Genomic DNA, 17,497 nt, shown 5'->3' with positions numbered 1-17,497 from the left:
TAATGTAGTCACCCAAAACATGGGACATCCCTTGCTGTTTTCCTGCCTGTGTGCCTCTTCTCAAAGAAAGATCTACTCAGTAGCCCAGCCATCATGGCTCAGTGGTTGAGCATTGACCTATGAACCAGGAAGTCGTGTTTTGAACCCTGGTAGGAGCGTGCAGTGCAGGAGACAGCTAGTCACTGATTCTCTCTTATCATTGACTAGAGGCCTGGTGCATGAAATTCATGCACTTGGGGGGGAGGAGTTCCCTCAGCCTGGCCTGCACCCTCTTGCAGTCCAGGACTCCTCGCTCTTTACTGCCCGCCTGCTCGCTGCTCCTTACTCCTTGGCTTACTGCTCCTTAGTGCTGCCACCACTGCTCTCACCAGCCATGAGTCAGGCTTCTGGCTGAGGAGTGCTCCCCCTGTGGGAGTGCACTGACTACCGGGGGCAGCTTCTGCGTTGAGCGTCTGCCCCCTGGTGGTCAGTGCACATCATAGCGACGGGTCATTCTGATCATCCCACCGGAATGGTTGCTTATGCTTTTATTATATAGATGTTTCTATCTCTCTCTCTTTCTCTCCATTCCTCTCTGAAATCAATAAAAATATATTTAAAAAAGAAAGACCTACTCAGTAATTGAGCCTCCAAGTATGTTGCTTAAAGCTTTGGTGAATGGTTGGTCTGCCTATCACCGTATCCCCAGACCTCAGTGGAGGTCATAGTCTGTTGCTGAGCCAGGTCTCCCTCAGTCTGCACTGATGCAATTGACTATGTGGATCTAATTGTAGAAGTTTACATTTTCATAGGTGCATTTCTTCCCTTCTGGTTTTATCACAGCATGATCCTTTAAAATGGATCTTGATATCCAGATATTAATAATTAATCTTCATTTTTTAAGTCTGATGACATTATAATTGTATTTTAATTGCAATTTTTATTGAGATAATTATAGATTCACATGCAGTTCAAAGAAATAATAGAGATCCCTTGTGCACTTGCCAATCTCCCAATGGTAACATTTTGAAAATTATAGGATCAACCAGAATATTGATACAACCCATTTTTACCTACACTCATGAGTGTGTGTATATTAAGCTCTGTACAATTTTGCCACCTGTGTAAATGCCCACCACTATAGTCAAGGTAATTAACAGTTCCAACATCACAAGAATCTCTTGTTTTGTCATTTTATACCCACCTCCTTTCCCCACTGCAGCCTCCATGTTCCCATCTCTTACTCCCAGAAATTGCTAATCTGTCCTCCACTTCTAAATTTTTAAATTTCAAAATGACGTGGGAGGGTGGGTGGTGGGAAGTGATAAACCAAAGAACTTGTATGAAAATACCTATAACCTATGGACACAGACAATAGGGTGATGAAGGCCTGGGGCGGGGGTGGGCTAGAAGGGGTCAATGGGGGAAAAAGGGGACATATGTAATACTTATAACAATAACATTTTTTAAAATGTTATGTAAATGGAATTATATAGTATGCAACCTTTTGGGACTCGCTTTTTCCTCTCAGCATAATTTCTTGGAGAGTTATCCAAGTTGCATGCATTAATAATTACTTGCTATTGCAGTAAACTCTTTGACACAACTCTTAGCAATATATTTTTCTGATATAGCTCCTTGAGCAAGGGAAACAAAAGAAAAAAATAAACAAATGGGACTATGTCAAACTACAAAGTTTTAAACAGCAAAGGAAACCATCAAAAAAATGAAAGTATAACCTACTGAATGGGAGAAGATGTATGCCAATGATACATCCAATAAGTGGTTAACATCTAAAACATATAAAGAACTCATACAATTAAAGGAATCAAGTTAGAACATCAGCAAAAGACCTAAGTAGACATTTCTCCCAAGGGGACATATAGATGGTCAACAGACATATGAAAAGATGCTTAACATCACTAATCAGGGAAATGCACATTAAAACCACAATGAGATATCACCTCAGACCTATTAGAATGGCTATCATCAATAAATCAACAAACAATAAGTATTGTCAAGAATGTGGAGAAAAGGGAACCCTCTGCACTGTTGATGAGATTGTAAATTAATACATTTGCTATGGAAAACAGTGTATGTGGATCAGTGTGAGTAGATGGTATGAGTATGTAGGGATGTGAGTGTGTAGGTGTGACTGTGTGAATGAGTTTGTAGATAGATGTGAGTAGTGTATGCATACTTGTGCGTGCGTGTGTGTGTGTGTGTGTGTGTGTGTGTGTGTGTGTGTGGATGGATGGGTAGTTGGATGTGGTTGAATGAGAGAGAAAAAAGAATGGAGAATAATTGATAAAAGTAACTGGGAAGGTAAATTGGAAACAAATTATGAAAAGCATTATAGCTAATCTCAGGAATTTTGATTACCCTACAGGAAATGAGGAATCCTTATGGATTTTCTTATAACACACATATAATTGAAAAAAGATCTTGAGTAACGAAATCTGGAGAACATCAACATTTAACCTTTAATGACTACACCAAAGAAGTGCTGTAGTTCCCTAAAAGGATCCATTGCAGAATTTCCTCTAAAAGCAAACTTTTAGTAGAAAACCAGATCACTCTGATTTACAAAATGTAATTTGTACCTAACTTCATGAGACTATGTGTACTACACAGAGCCAGGCTTGCATGTTTCTTCCAGTTCTGAAATTTTGTTTAATGTTGGTACAAACAGTTACCTCCATGTCCCATCTTACATTACTAGTAGCTGACATGTGTCTAAATATTTTGATTAAAAATCTTGACAAATACTTCTGGACCAGAAAGTGAACCTCTGCTGTAGAAATTTGCTTCAATTAGATAAAGCTTAAAGAATGAAAAAATGTATTTCCAATAGTATCTTCTCTTTGGATACTAAACCAATTCCCATCCCCCTTTTTGTGTGGCATGGATCAGGTTGTTCAGATCTTAGTTTTGATACTACCACATCTGGGGGAAAAGTCCAAGTTCAAGCAAACTATGAAATGCAGTGGTAAGGTTTTATTTGCTAAGAAAAGCAGAAAAGGTGGCTTATGGCAAGGAATTAAGCATACCCCTCCTCTAAACTCAGACCAAGTTCAAACCCTAACTCCCAAGTGCCATTTGGTTGTGAAATCTTGTGATATAGCATAACTTTCCTGTGCCTTAGTTTCATTTTGTGTTTATGGGATGATAATACTTATCTTGCAGGGTTATTTTAAGGATTAAAAGAAAGAAAACATGCTTAGCACACTCTGTGGTAGGTAGTAAGTATGATGTCATAATTGTTATATATGGCTTTACACTCCCATACTTTCATAAACAACTGGAAATGTAGTTAGGAGACTATAGAATTTTGAAATAATTCTCATCTGCTAAAATATTCTGAGGAATCCCAAAGTTTTTATTCAACTAACTCAAGTCACATTTTATTAAAAAAACATTCTAACATACAATCCTAAAAAAAAAAAACAAATACTTAAAAGTTATGAGAAATATGAGAAAAATGATCAAATCTCATCAGCACAAAACATGTTACTTAATTCCCCCTCCCTAATCTGAGCTGATTGGAACAGAGCTGGGCATTGGATGGACAAAAGGCTGCCAACCCATAGACTCCCCAGCAGTCTCTGACATGTCCTGACATGAAAAGATGAACTGGTCCAATCATCTTCCTCTCTTGAGAAGGGCAATTGTTAGCAGTGGTTGCTAAAAAGAGAGGACACTGAGAAAGAGTTGTGAAGTTGAGCAGCAGCATCAAGTATCACAGCAAATAAATTATACATAAGCAGAAGACAGACTAGAGAGAGAGGAAGTGACTGTGGGTGAAACAGAGTAGAGCCTGGCGACAGGCTAATGGGACACTCAGGTGAAAGTCCATGAGGCTGCCACTGCCACTTGGGTACAAAAGATATGTGATGTTCTTCAGTCTCCATATCTTTCCCTATGACTAGAGAATATCTGTGCTCCTGGTTCATTCTGATATTCCGGTTAGAAAACAGAAGAAGCCTTTGTCACAATGTCCCGAATAGAATGAAAAATTATATTCAGATGTTATCACTGTCAATTATATCAGGTATAAAAGAGGAAGCAGGTCACGGAAGCAGGTCACCTCACAGGTGGAAAAACAGTGACCAGGTCAGGTCCACGAAGCTTGGCTGTGGACAGGCCTCTTTCTCCACTTCTCCTAAAAAGGAAAGCAGGGTCCTTTGACTTTTCTCTAGAATTCTGAAACTTTCACAAAAAATTACCTATTAATTAGGTTGGTGTCTGAAACAGAAAACAGAGGCTACTCAACTCTTTGGCTAGAAATCCCCCTGGAACATGTCGTTCTTGTGCACCCTGAGGCCTGGTTGTGAGATTCCCTTGTGTTTCCATGCACATGTATCCTTATAATAAATGTCCCACTGTCAAATAACATTGTGCCCAGTAAAAAGGCCTGCCCAGAACTCGATTTATTTATTAATCCATTAGATCCAGAATATTGCCTCTGGCAGTGGAGCCCAAAACAGATATTTTGTGACACAATTTTTGCATTCCCATCACCACCACCACATTATTCATTGGAGGTATTTCCAAATAACCCAATCCTTCGACCCATGAGTTAACGGGCTAATTATTACAATATGTTTACTTCAATTATGCATCTGTTAGAATTCTGTCACTGCAAATAAAGACAATCAATCCTACTCCAGTCACTTAAAGAAATAGAGACCTATCTTTTTTTTTTTTTTTAATCAAGGTAAGAAGACTTTTTTTGAAAAAAATCAATCAGAGTCTCAACAGTATCAATGCTTCAGTGATGGTCTTGGCCTTTCCCTCATACATGCAATTACTACACTGCTACTATGGCATTCTTTAATTGATGGCATTCTTCCATCTTCATACAGAATGAGTGGACCAATCCTAGGGTCCCCAATCCTAGGGTCTGGTAGAGCTCTTTTCTTGTGTGGGTTTTGAGTGATGGTTTGTGGGTAGCCCAGCTCTGAGAGTTCCATCAGTTTCAGCGCATGGGATACCAACAACAGTCATCATGAGCATCCCTCTTCCTTTCATTCTCCTCCACCTTTCCTGCCCTTTCAAGCCCAGAAGTCCCATCTACAAAGGCTACTCTGCTAAAAGACAAGCGTGGCAAAGAACTCCCAAGCTGACTAAGAAGGTTTTTCCTTCTTCTCTATCTTGAGAACTATTTTCATTACCACAGATGCCAGAGTGGGAAGGTGCAGATAAAATGTGCTTAAGAAGTCCTCATTTGCTTTCAGTGGACTTTGGACATTCTTCAAGTGCTTTGCTTTTTATATTTGCCATTCTTTCCTCACAGTTGTTTCTCAGGCTTCCACTGAAGTATTGTGATCTGGTTTTCATTTATTTGTTCATAGTTTTTCTAGTTTTCTCATTTTTCAAATACCAGGATATTATAATACCATCATTACGTGAAAACATATATAGAATGGGTCTGAAATATCTCAAGACATTAAGGAATAAATATTTCAAAATGTATAGATTTTGGGTCTGTCCTATAAATATCATAGGGAAGAATGGCACAATTTTAGGCGACAAATCTTGATCCTTTTTGATTAACTGTTACATTCCAGTCACAATAATAACATTGAAAAATACTCAGTTACATTTAAAGATTATTAAGTTGCTGGTGAATCACAACAGGACTTAATTTATTTAGGCAAGCAATGGATTGTGCCTATTTAAGTGATCTGATGTAGAGCAGCATTCCTGTGCTACTTATCAATGAACATTTCCTGAGAGCTTCTGTTGAAAACTTTATTTGGAAACTTTTTATCACCCATAAATATCCCAATAGTTAAAGTAATTAAACTTCACTTGATGCACTTAACATAGGAAATAGGCTAACTGAAAAGGAAAATGTGGTTTTAATTTTTATGGATTGAACTGTCATGTGTTTCATATATAAGACAGTTCACTTGGAACTGAGCAGGTAAAGCAATCCAAGATCTATCTATTTTAATGTTGCATGATCATTTGGTATTTTTGAGAGGAAATGCCATGGACTGATTCAAGTAATAATGAAAATGCTAATTTCTTATTACACATTCCTGATTTTAGAATGAGCTATAATAATATAGTTTTTCACCAAGTAAAGATATGTATTTCCGTCCTCTCAATGAATTTGTATAGTTGCTTAGCAAGAGGCTGGAATTTTATTAGTTATATTTATTATGACTTCATTTAACACTCTGCTTCCGATTGCTCACACACACATACATACACATATGCATGTGTACACACACACGTACCCTTCTGTACACTGTTCTCCGTATTCCTTCTAGGTTAAGAGAACATATTGAGAGTCACTGTCATGATCTTCACTTAGCAATGAATCCATGCCAAGATGCTGGTCCATCGAACACTCACTTGGCAATGACATCCTGGATTATAACCAGATCAGATGGTACTAATAAGGACAATTGCTGGCTATAAATCTCACTGAAAATTGAATTCTGAGTCTTTCTCCAATTGCTTGTTTCTTTTATCTCCAATCCTCACTACTTCTCATTTTGTTCTTTGTTCATTTCACAGTAATTTTAATTAAAAATAAACTCGGACCATATCTTTGACTTGGGAGAAGTCACCCTGGAGGTGAGCCAGGCTGAGATGATCATGAGGATGTTTTCCTTTTCCCAGCTCTCCAACTAGGTTCTTGATCTCATTGTGGGCTTGCTTGGAGAGGAGGAGTGAAGGGGGAGAGAGCAGGGGAAAAGGTAAAAGGGATTGGTAGACACTCTGAAAAGTATTAAGCATCTTTTCCCCCTATATGTTTGCCTATAATTATTTGGCAGAAAAATCAATATCTTACCCTGTTCTAGTCATTTCTTATACTTTCTTTCTGCTCATTTTCTCATCTTTTCTTTCTGCCTTTTGCATCTTTTTTTTTTTTCCAATTCATTTTTTTTTTTTATTGCTTAAAGTATTACAAAGGGTATTACATATGTGTCCATTTTATCCCCCCGCCCTAGACAATCCCCTAGCCTCCCCTATCCCCCAATGTCTTATGTCCACTGGTTATGCTTCTATGCATGCATACAAGTCCTTTAGTTGATCTCTTACCCCCCTACCTCCTGCCCCGCAACCCTCCCCGGCCTTCCTGCTGCAGTTTGACAATCTGTTTGAGGCAGCTCTGCCTCTGTATCTATTATTGTTCAAAAGTTTATAATGGTCTCTATTATCCATGAATGAGTGAGATCATGTGGTATTTTTCCTTCATTGACTGGCTTATTTCACTTAGCATAATGCTCTCCAGTTCCATCCATGACGTTGCAAATGGTAAGAGTTCCTTCCTTTTTAGAGCAGCATAGTATTCCATCGTGTAGATGTACCACAGTTTTCTAATCCATTCATCTACTGATGGGCACTTAGGCTGTTTCCAGATCTTAGCTATGGTGAATTGTGCTGCTATGAACATAGGGGTGCATATATCCTTTCTGATTGGTGTTTCTGGTTTCTTGGGATATATTCCTAGAAGTGGGATCACAGGGTCAAATGGGAGTTCCATTTTCAGTTTTTTAAGGAAACTCCATACTGTCTTCCATAGTGGCTGCACCAGTCTGCATTCCCACCAGCAGTGCACAAGTGTTCCTTTTTCTCCACATCCTCTCCAGCACTTGTCGTTTGTTGATTTGTTGATGATAGCCAGTCTGACAGGTGTGAGATGGTACCTCATTGTTGTTTTGATTTGCATCTCTCGGATGATTAGTGACTTTGAGCATGTTTTCATATGTCTCTTGGCTTTCTGAATGTCCTCTTTTGAAAGGTGTCTATTTAGGTCCTTTGCCCATTTTTTGATTGGATTGTTTATCTTCCTTTTGTTAAGTTGTATGAGTTCCCTATAAATTTTGGAGATTAGGCCCTTATCGGATATGACATTGGCAAATATGTTTTCCCACACAGTGGGTTTTCTCGTTGTTTTGTTGATGGTTTCTTTTGCTGTGCAGAAGCTTTTTATTTTGATGTAGTCCCATTTGTTCATTTTCTCTTTAGTTTCAAGTGCCCTAGGAGCTGTATCAGTGAAGAAATTGCTTCGGCATATGTCTGAGATTTTGTTGCCTTTGGATTCTTCTAGAATTTTTATAGTTTCCTGTCGTACATTTAAGTCCTTTATCCATTTTGAGTTTATTTTTGTGTATGGTGTAAGTTGGTGGTCTAGTTTCATTTTCTTGCATATATCTGTCCAATTTTCCCAGCACCATTTATTGAAGAGACTATCTTGGCTCCATTCTATGTTCTTGCCTCCTTTGTCAAATATTAATTGAGCATATTGGTTCGGGTGCCTTTTGCATCTTAATGCATCTCCTTTCCCATATCCTTGCACTCCTGTTTTCATTCTACTCCTTTGATACTGTAGAACCTCTGTGGTACTACACCAATCCACACTGTGACAGTTATCTTCACTGACATGGCCAGTGACCCCTTCCAAATATTTTGCCTGCACTCCTAGGTTTACTGAAAGGCAGGTGAATGGCCTTGCCTTGTCATTCGCATGCTATTTCAGTCACAGTGATGAATAGCCACTCCCATCTTTGCCACCTCTAATCCTTCTTTGTTCAGAGCAGTCATACTCAACTACTTAAATTACAAAACAAATCCTAAACCTCCCCTGACTAAGTATTCCATAGTTGTCCCACTACTTTCAAAACAAAACCCAAACTCCTGATCATGACGGCCCTCTGTAACCTGGTGTCTCCTTAAGCCTCTGCCTTGATCTCCCCTTTACTCCCTCTTGTCTGCTCCCTGCTTTCTCAGATTCACATTTCAGTTCCTCAAATAAGCCAAATTCACACTCACTCTGGGGTGGGTCAGGGGAGGGAATGGAAAGGGGCTCCGTACATGCTCTTACCACCTAGACTCTTACTCTAGTTCTTTGCGTAGCTTTCTCATTTTGTCCTCCAGGCCTCTATTTAAATATCATCAACTTAAAGAGACCCTTCCTGGCTACTTTTTCTCAAATAATTTCTCTCTCTCTCTCTCTCTCTCTCTGTCTCTCATACACACTCATGCATGCACTTGTGCACACACATGTGCAAGACACATGTGCACATGTGTAAACACGATTGCATATAATTGCACAAGATGATAAACATCATGCACACAGAAACACATATGCACATATACACACATACACATGCACACATGTACCACTGCTACCACTATTGTCACAGTTAGGTCTGGTGACTGTTTTTTTTCTTCTTTCTGTTTTTACTGATTTCAGAAAGAGAAGGGGGAGGGATAGAGAGATAGAAACATTAATGATAGAGAAATATCATTGATGGCTGCCTCCTGCACATCACCTACTGGGGATCCGAGCCCACAATCCCGGCATGTACCCTGACCTGGAACTGAACCAGTGCCCTCTTGGTTCACGGATCAACGCTCAACCACTGAGCCATACTGGCTGGGCGTGACTGTTCATTTTCTTCATAGCACTTACTGAATGTTTTTGTCTTGTTTGTTTACACATGTAGTATTGGTCTCCTCCATTTGAGTGTAAACTCCAAGACAAGGGAGCTTGTTTACTCTCTCCATAGTTATATATGTAGCACCTAGCCCAGTGCTGAGCACATTGTAGGTGCTAAAAAAATGTGCTGAGCCTCAAATGAGCTGAGATCAGATTGATTTTATATTAAACTGTTAAACAGAAATCAGGCTTATTATTTAAATAGAGGGAAAAAACAAATAAGGACTTTTGAAAAGGAAGAGTTAACAGCTAGTTTTGTGTTATTTTGTTCTAGTCTTTGTTCAACCCTTACAATACTAATTCAAGGGATTACTATTCTAGCTTTAGAAGTGTGACTACCGAACCCAAGAGCAATGAGAATCCAGTTAAGGACTATGTACTGGGTCAAGCCCTGTCCTTCATGGCAAAGATTGCTTATCAAGCCCTGAGCAACCAGCATTGATGTCACAGAGCTCCCCTTCCCCACTCCATGCCCCACCCCCTGAGAACAGGCACACCAGAGGTGGCTGTGTGACTGGGTAGACACGTGCACTGGGTGCTATCTGGCAGGCAAAAAGCTAAAGCAGAAGCAGAGACCTTGGTTTTCCAGAGCGGGGCTTATTTCACATATTGCCTCTCTTGACTATGTGCATTCTGAGTGCAGATGACTTTCAAAGCTTAATTCTCCTTGGAAGTACCAGGCACTCAGAGGAAGTTCGAGGCCACATGCTTTCAACTATTAATGTATGGTTTTGGAAAATATTTCATCAGAACTCCTTAAAGATTAGAACGAGGGTCAACAAACTATAGCTTGCTGGCTAAATGTGGCCAGCTGTCTCTTTTTATAAATAAGGTTTTATTGAAACACATTAATTTACATATTTGTCTTTGACTGCTTTTGCCCTGTAGCCTCGAAGGCCTAAATTATTTACTAGTTGAGTATTTATAGGAAAAGTTTCCCAACTCCTGAATTAGAGCATATAAATGAGACTCCATTTTATTTTAACAGTGAAACTGATACCATTATAGTTAACTAGTAATTAATAACAGGAAAAAAGAAAACAGAAGGCCAGATCTTATAGGTATGTCATTCGCCAAGAAGCTATAACTTTACATTCCCCAGGGGGTCAACAAAGGGAAGACAGACGCATGCCCAGTAAAGGGGACTAACAAAGGTGCTTGCTGTCAATCACACCTGAGGACAGAAATGATTGGCCAGAAATAATTCTGAGGCCAGAATGCAAGCCTGAAGATATTTGGACTATTTAATTCCCTCAACAAAAGGAATTTACACTCTTGTGCTTTGAGGACTTTTGGGACTCTTATTACTTGGTGAACGCTCTTCTGCACTTGTACACAATGGACTACTGGGCTACAACTAGCCTGATGCTGTACTGGACCTGGCTCCAGCATGGAAAGGAAACTCTGGACACTAGCTTTGATTTTAGCTTTACTGAAACTCCAGCTATATTGTTTCTATGACTGGACAAAGGGAAATGAGACTTTGAAAACACAGCGATGTAATCCCACGTTAAAAACAAAAAAATCCCTCATTCTACCATGTGAGTCACAGAAAATACTTTTTCTCAAGATAACATAAAAACTCCACCTCCAGCACCCAGCGGGGATAAGGACCTCCCACTTCATCTGATAACAAAATATCAATTATTAATCAATGTGAATTTACAAAATAGCACTCAATGCAAACAGAATGCTACCAAGTTTTGCTTACATAAAATTCTATCAGCCTCCTGTTAGTCTTCTCTCAAAAAAAATGCTTGCCTGCATATTACACTCTGGTCATTCTACTTACAGTTTGTTATCACTATTAAACTATTGACAGCTTATTTATATCTCCCACCCTGCTGCTCCCAGCATAGTGTATGCCATTGCCATAGTTGTATGCTGTGGTATTTTAAAAATGCTTCTGTTTTTAAGACTCCACAGGAATCACCACTGCTCCCTCAGGAAAGTTGTTTTGGAATTGTTTACATTCTTTACCATTTATATCTTTTTTAGAATTGTACATATTCTTGAAAATGTTTCAGTCACCAGAGACTTTGGGGAAACTTTTTAAAAATACTAATATTAGACATTCATTTAAATGATATGTACACAGAGAAGAAAAAAATCCCTAATAAGGTACAATTTACAAACAAATTTTTCTTAAAAATAATATATAAAATTCTAAAGTAAATTGAAAAATACAACGGAAACAAATAATACTTTACATTCTTGGGCTCAAAAGAAACAGATATTTTGTGACAATGATGGCAAACTTGGAAAGCCTAAGGAAATGTTTCTCTGTAGTAAACATTTGAGTATTAATATTTTTCTCTCAATTCATAGGAATGCATGAAGCATTTTATCAGATGCTTATTTTACCAGGCATAGATTTTTTTTCTCTGTAATTGTGAAAAACACATTGCTAAATAGGCAATAGAATAGAGATAATAAACAATGTTTCCTTGCAGAAATTATGAGCCAAGAAATTTTATCTTTTCTTCCTTCCTTGTCTAGAACAATGTCTGGCATATAGCAGACACTCAGTAGAGGAATGAATGAATGAATTAATGAATGAATGAATGAAAGAAAATTAAGTTCAAGTCACATCCTATGTAATAACAGCCTAATATGCAAATCGACCGAATGGTGGAACAATTGGTAGAACAACCAGTCACTATGATGCCCACTGACCATCAGGGGACAGATGCTCAATGGAGGAGCTGCCCCCAGCCTGCAAGCTCCAGGCCAGCCAAGGTGGGTGCCAGTGGGGGCTCCTCGATCGCCCCACCAGTCACTATGCAGAAGGAGGCGACTGGAGGCGGGAATGCAGAGGGGCAGGGCCGGCCAGTGAGCAGGTGGTGGCAAGGGGTGGGGTTGGTGAATGGGCAGCGCCAGGCCAGCCAAGGCAGGTGTCAGCGGAGGCCCCTGATTGCCCTGCTGGTCGCCCCACAGATTGGCCCTGATCGCCTGCCAGGCCAAACCCTACCTGTGCATGAATTTTGTGCACCAGGCCTCTAGTTCTACATAAACGGATTTAAAAAATACATCTCTTTTTCTGGAATTATCATTCTTGAATAAATTTATCACTTTATATTTCTGGTTTTTGCTGAGTATAGAATCACTTAAAATCAAATTACAGTAGTCTCCCCTTATCTTAGGTTTTGCTTTCTGTGGATTCAGTTACTGCCATCAGTTGTGTTCTGAAAATATGAAGTGGAAAATTCCAGAAATAAACAATTCTTAAGTTTTAAATATGTGCCACTCTGAGCAGCATTCTCACACCATTCCTCTGTCCCACCCCAGATGTGATTCATGTCTTTGTCCAGAATATCTATGCTGTTTCCACTCTCCACCCATTAGTCATTTAGTAGCTCTACTGTCATGGTATCACAGTGCTTGTGTTCATGTAACCCCTATTTTACTTAATGCCTAAAAGTGCAAGAGTACTGATGCTGGCACCTCAGATATGACAAAAGAGAAGCCATAAAATGCTTCCTTTAAGTGAAAAGAGGAGTACAATAAGATATTTTGAGAGCAAGACCACATTCACATAACTTTTATTGCAGTATATTATTATAATTGCTCTATTTTATTATTAGTTATTATTGTTAATCTCTTACTGTGATTAATCTCTTACTGTGACTAATCTATAAATTGAAGTTTATCATAGTTATTCTCGTATAGGGAAAACATAGTATATAGATAAATGGTTTGGTACCATTCTTGATTTCAGGCATCCAATGGAGGCCGGGGATACTTTGAATGTATCCTCCTTGGAGGGGGGAAACTACTGTATGGCCTAGAGAAAATTTGGATAATGTGCAAGAAAAAACTGCCCAGCCCTCGCCAGTTTTGCTCTGTGGATAGAGTATCAGCCCACAGACTAAAGGGTCGCAGGTTTGATTCTAGTCAAGAGCACATACCTCGGGTGCAGGCTCAGTCCCTGGCCCCTGTAGGAGCATGTGCAGGAGACAACCAATCGGTGTGTCTCTCTCACATTGATGTTTCTCTCTCTGTGTCTCACCCCTGCCCTCCCACTCTCTCTAAAAATCAGTGGAAAAAATATCCTTGGGTGAAGACTAACAAACAAAGAAACAAACAGCAACAAAAACACTTGCCCAACCTTATTCAAACTCTTGTGTATGGTTCTACTGGGAAGCAGTCTCTTTGTTTTTAATAATTGCTTCACTACTTAAAAGCCAAGATAAGCTGGTTTTTAAAAATTTAATGATGCCAATAAAGATAGATAAGTGGATTCATGTAACAGAATAGAGTCCAGAAATATATGGTCAAGTCACGTATGTGGTCAGTTTATTTTTGACAAAGATGCCAAGGCAATTCAATGGAGAGAGGAGAATCTTTTTAAAAAATGATGGTGAAACAACTGGATACATGTAAGGGAAAAATTAATATCAACTCTCCACTTTGACCACACACAAATATTGACTCAACATGGATCCTAGAACTAAATATATAAGCTATATAAAATATATAAATAAATAAATAAATAAATATAAAAAGTACAAAGCTTCTAGAAGAAAGCATAGGAGAATATCTATGACCTTAATATTTGTAAAGATTTCTTAGGCAAACTATGAAAATCACTAAACTTAAAAGAAAAAGAATTAAAAATTTGCCTTCATATAAATTAGAAACTTATGCTCTTTAAAAAACACCACTAAGAATTAAAAGGCAGGATTTATATCAATCATATATATATATATATATATGGCCTGGTGCACAAAATTCCAAAATTCGTGCAGGGGGGGGCGGGGGGGGGGGGCGGTTTCCTCAGCCCAGCCTGCACCCTCTCCAATCCAGGATCCCTCTCACAATCCAGGACCACTGGCTCCTAACTGCTCACCTGCCTGCCTGACCGATCACACCTAACTGCACTCCCAATGGCCTGGTCACCCCCAACTGCCCCCCCCCAGCCTGGTCACCCCCAGCGCCCCCCCCCCTTCTGCTGGCCTGGTTGCCCCTACCTCCCCCCCACACACACCGGCCTGGTCACCTGCAACTGCCCACCCCACAAGCCTGTTCGGCCCTCACTGCTCCCCCTGCTGGCCTGGTTGCCTCCAACTGACCCCCGCCAGCCTGGTCACCCCTAACTCCCCCCACCCACCAGCCTGGTCACCTGCAACTGCCCCCCTGCCAGCCTGGTCACCCTTCACTGCCCCCCTCTGCTGGCCTGGTCACTCCTAACTGCCCCTCCGCCAGCCTGGTTGCCCCACGGAGCCTGCTGTTCAGTTGTTTGGTCGCCTCTCACGGCCCCCCCTGCTGGCCTGGTTGCCCCACACAGCCTGCTGCTCAGTTGTTTGGTTGCCCCTCACTAACCCCCCTGCTGGCCTGGTTGCCCCACACAGCCTGTTCGGTCGTCCTGGTTGCGATGGTCATATATATATATATATATATATATATATATATATATATATAGTCATAAATCAAGCAACCTAGTTTATTTTTAATGGGCAAAAGCTCTGAATAGATTACTCACAATAGAAAGTCTATGAATAGTCAATAAAGTCATGAATTAAAACTCAATATCATTAGTTGTTAGTCATTAGAAAAATGCAAATTAAAACCACAGATATACCACTATACATACACTAGAATGGCTAAAATTAAAAAGATTGCCAATCCCAAGTATTAGTGAGGATGTGGAAAAACTGGGACTCCCTTACATGCCTGGTGGGAGTATGAAATATTACAACCACTCTGGAGAAATGCTTGTCAGTTTCTCAAAAGTTAAATCTACACCTGCCTGATAACATAGGTATTCTATCCCTAAAAAATTAAGCGAGAAAAGTGAAAATATAAGTTCACAAAAAGACATATATAAATGTTTATATTAGCTTTACTCTTAGTGGAAAACTGAAAACAACATAAGTATACATCAACAGGTAAAGGAATAAACAAGTGCTGACATATTCATGCAATAGAATATTACTCCACAATAAAAATGAACAAACTACTGATACACACAAGGACATGGACCCTTCTCAAAAATATTATGCTGAACTAAAGAAATCAGATACAAAAGAGTATATACTGAATTACTTCACATATAAAACCAATAAAACAAGCAGAGCTAAAAAGGTGAATCACAGAAAGATCCGTGATTGCTTGTTGGGTAGATGAGTGAGTGAGGAATGGACTACACAGGTTATTGGACATGTTCTTATACTGATATTATTGGTGGTTACACAAATGTAATCATTTGTCAAAACTCATCAAATTGTGTACTTAAAATGGGTGCATTTTATTGTATGTGAATTATACATCAGTAAAGATGATATAAAAAGAGAAAATATAAATAGTCTAAAATGTGAACAGAAACTTAATAAAAGAGACAGACAAATCTCCAATGGCTCATGTAAAAATGCTCAACTTCATTAGTCACCAGGGAAATACAAATGAAACTACAGTGACATATAATTTCATACCCATTATAAAGTTGAACATACACCTGCCTTGTCATCCATCAGTTTCAATCCAAGGTCTAAACCCAAGATAAATGAAAACATATGTCCACCAAAAGATATGTGCAAGAATATTTATAGCAACTTTACTTATAGGAGACCCAAACTGGAAATAAACCAAATACCAATCAATAGAATAGATAAACAAATGTGGGGAAATCCTGTAATGTGATAATACTCATCTCTAAAAAGAATTGAACTAGTGATGTACATAGCAACTTGGAAAATTATAAACAAAGAGGGGTTGGAGAATATATACTGTATTATGCTATTTACATAAAGTTCATCAACAGCCAAATTATTCTCTAGTGATAGAAATAGGAACAGTGGTTGCTATGGAGGGAAGATTGACTGGAAGGGATGTGATGAAACTTTCTGGGTAATAGAAATGTCCTTTATCTTGATTAAAGTGGTAGGTTACACAGTGTATATATTTATCAAACTCATTGATTTTAGGAACTTGAATTTAAGTTCCTAAGATCAGTTCAATTTCAAACCATGTAAATTTTATTTCAATTAATTAAAAATATCCACTATGTCAATTGAGTATCTATAGACTTTATCACCCTTTTCTTTCAACAATAATTTGGCTAATAAACATATATTCTTGGATTAATATTCAAAACATATTTGATCTACTTTTCTTTGAAAAAATATTTTAAAAATCATCCCTTCAAAAGAAATTTGATTCTTTTAGTTAGTAGAACATTTAATCCATATTGCCAGCATCATGCAATGAAATAAAATATTTGCTATTTTGTTTGGTAGTACTTGAAGATTTTTTTTACAATATACTGGTAAGAAAGAAGTGGAAAAGATCAAGATTATCTAAAATAAGTATCCCTTATTAGTTCAAAGGTAAGATTTGAGCCTGACTAGACAATAGAGAAAGAGCATACCTTCTGAGAGCCTTGCCTTGTAACATTTGTTCTTTGTCTTTCTGTTTTGGCTATTATGGTGGGCTGCTGGTGGAAAAAGGAGCAAAATAGCTGAGAGCTCCCGGGTTCACATGCCCTCTTGCAGGAGTCCCTGTAGTATGCGAGGCTGCAGGAACAGGAACCCTAGCCTTTGTCGCCTGGATGTATCCTGGCAACCTGTCAACAAAAGGGACAGGACTGAGTTCTCTAGTAACAGATTGGAAAAATCCAAAACAAGAGGTGAAGAAACTCAGAAATAGAGAGCAAAATGGCCTCAGCTTTCTTTGAAGTGGACTCCATGAACTTTACCAATGGAATGAGCATCGAACAAAGAGAGTCTGGTGAATTGATGTCACAAGGATCATCTTGGCATGGCAACAACTTTTTTCTTTTCTAAAGAAGAAAAAGAAGCAAAAAATACTAAATGTCTTATTGATCTTTTCTAGAGTCTTCAGAAAAGATCATCTATTTAGGAGAGCTGGGCCTCTTCTAAAAGAGAGAGATGGATATTCTCCATGACTCCCAATGGATGTCTGTGCTTTGGTCTAAAGTGTAAGAAAATAAAAGATGTAGAAGCTATGGTTAGTTTATTTTCTAATGTGCCCTAAGAGAGCAAACATTTTTTAAAAATAAGGTCAACTTTTTAAATGTATCTAAAATAATTTTTTGAA

The 17,497-nt window shown here is 38.8% G+C and overlaps 1 protein-coding gene across 1 annotated transcript in view; it reads right to left on the bottom strand.

The window, feature by feature from the left end:
• Positions 1-16,987, bottom strand: part of ZNF474 (zinc finger protein 474) — a 31,393-nt gene extending 14,406 nt beyond the window's left edge. Inside the window, exon 1 of the mRNA XM_036309669.1 lies at positions 16,809-16,987. The gene's annotated coding sequence lies outside the window, so the exon portion shown is untranslated. The remainder of the gene's footprint in view (positions 1-16,808) is intronic.
• Positions 16,988-17,497: the final 510 nt, after the last annotated feature.

This window comes from Myotis myotis, unplaced genomic scaffold (genome assembly GCF_014108235.1).
Source record: "Myotis myotis isolate mMyoMyo1 unplaced genomic scaffold, mMyoMyo1.p scaffold_m19_p_5, whole genome shotgun sequence".
NCBI lineage: Eukaryota > Metazoa > Chordata > Mammalia > Chiroptera > Vespertilionidae > Myotis > Myotis myotis.
The sequence above is the reverse complement of the archived record's forward strand: the minus strand, read 5'-3'. Positions and strand labels throughout refer to the sequence as shown.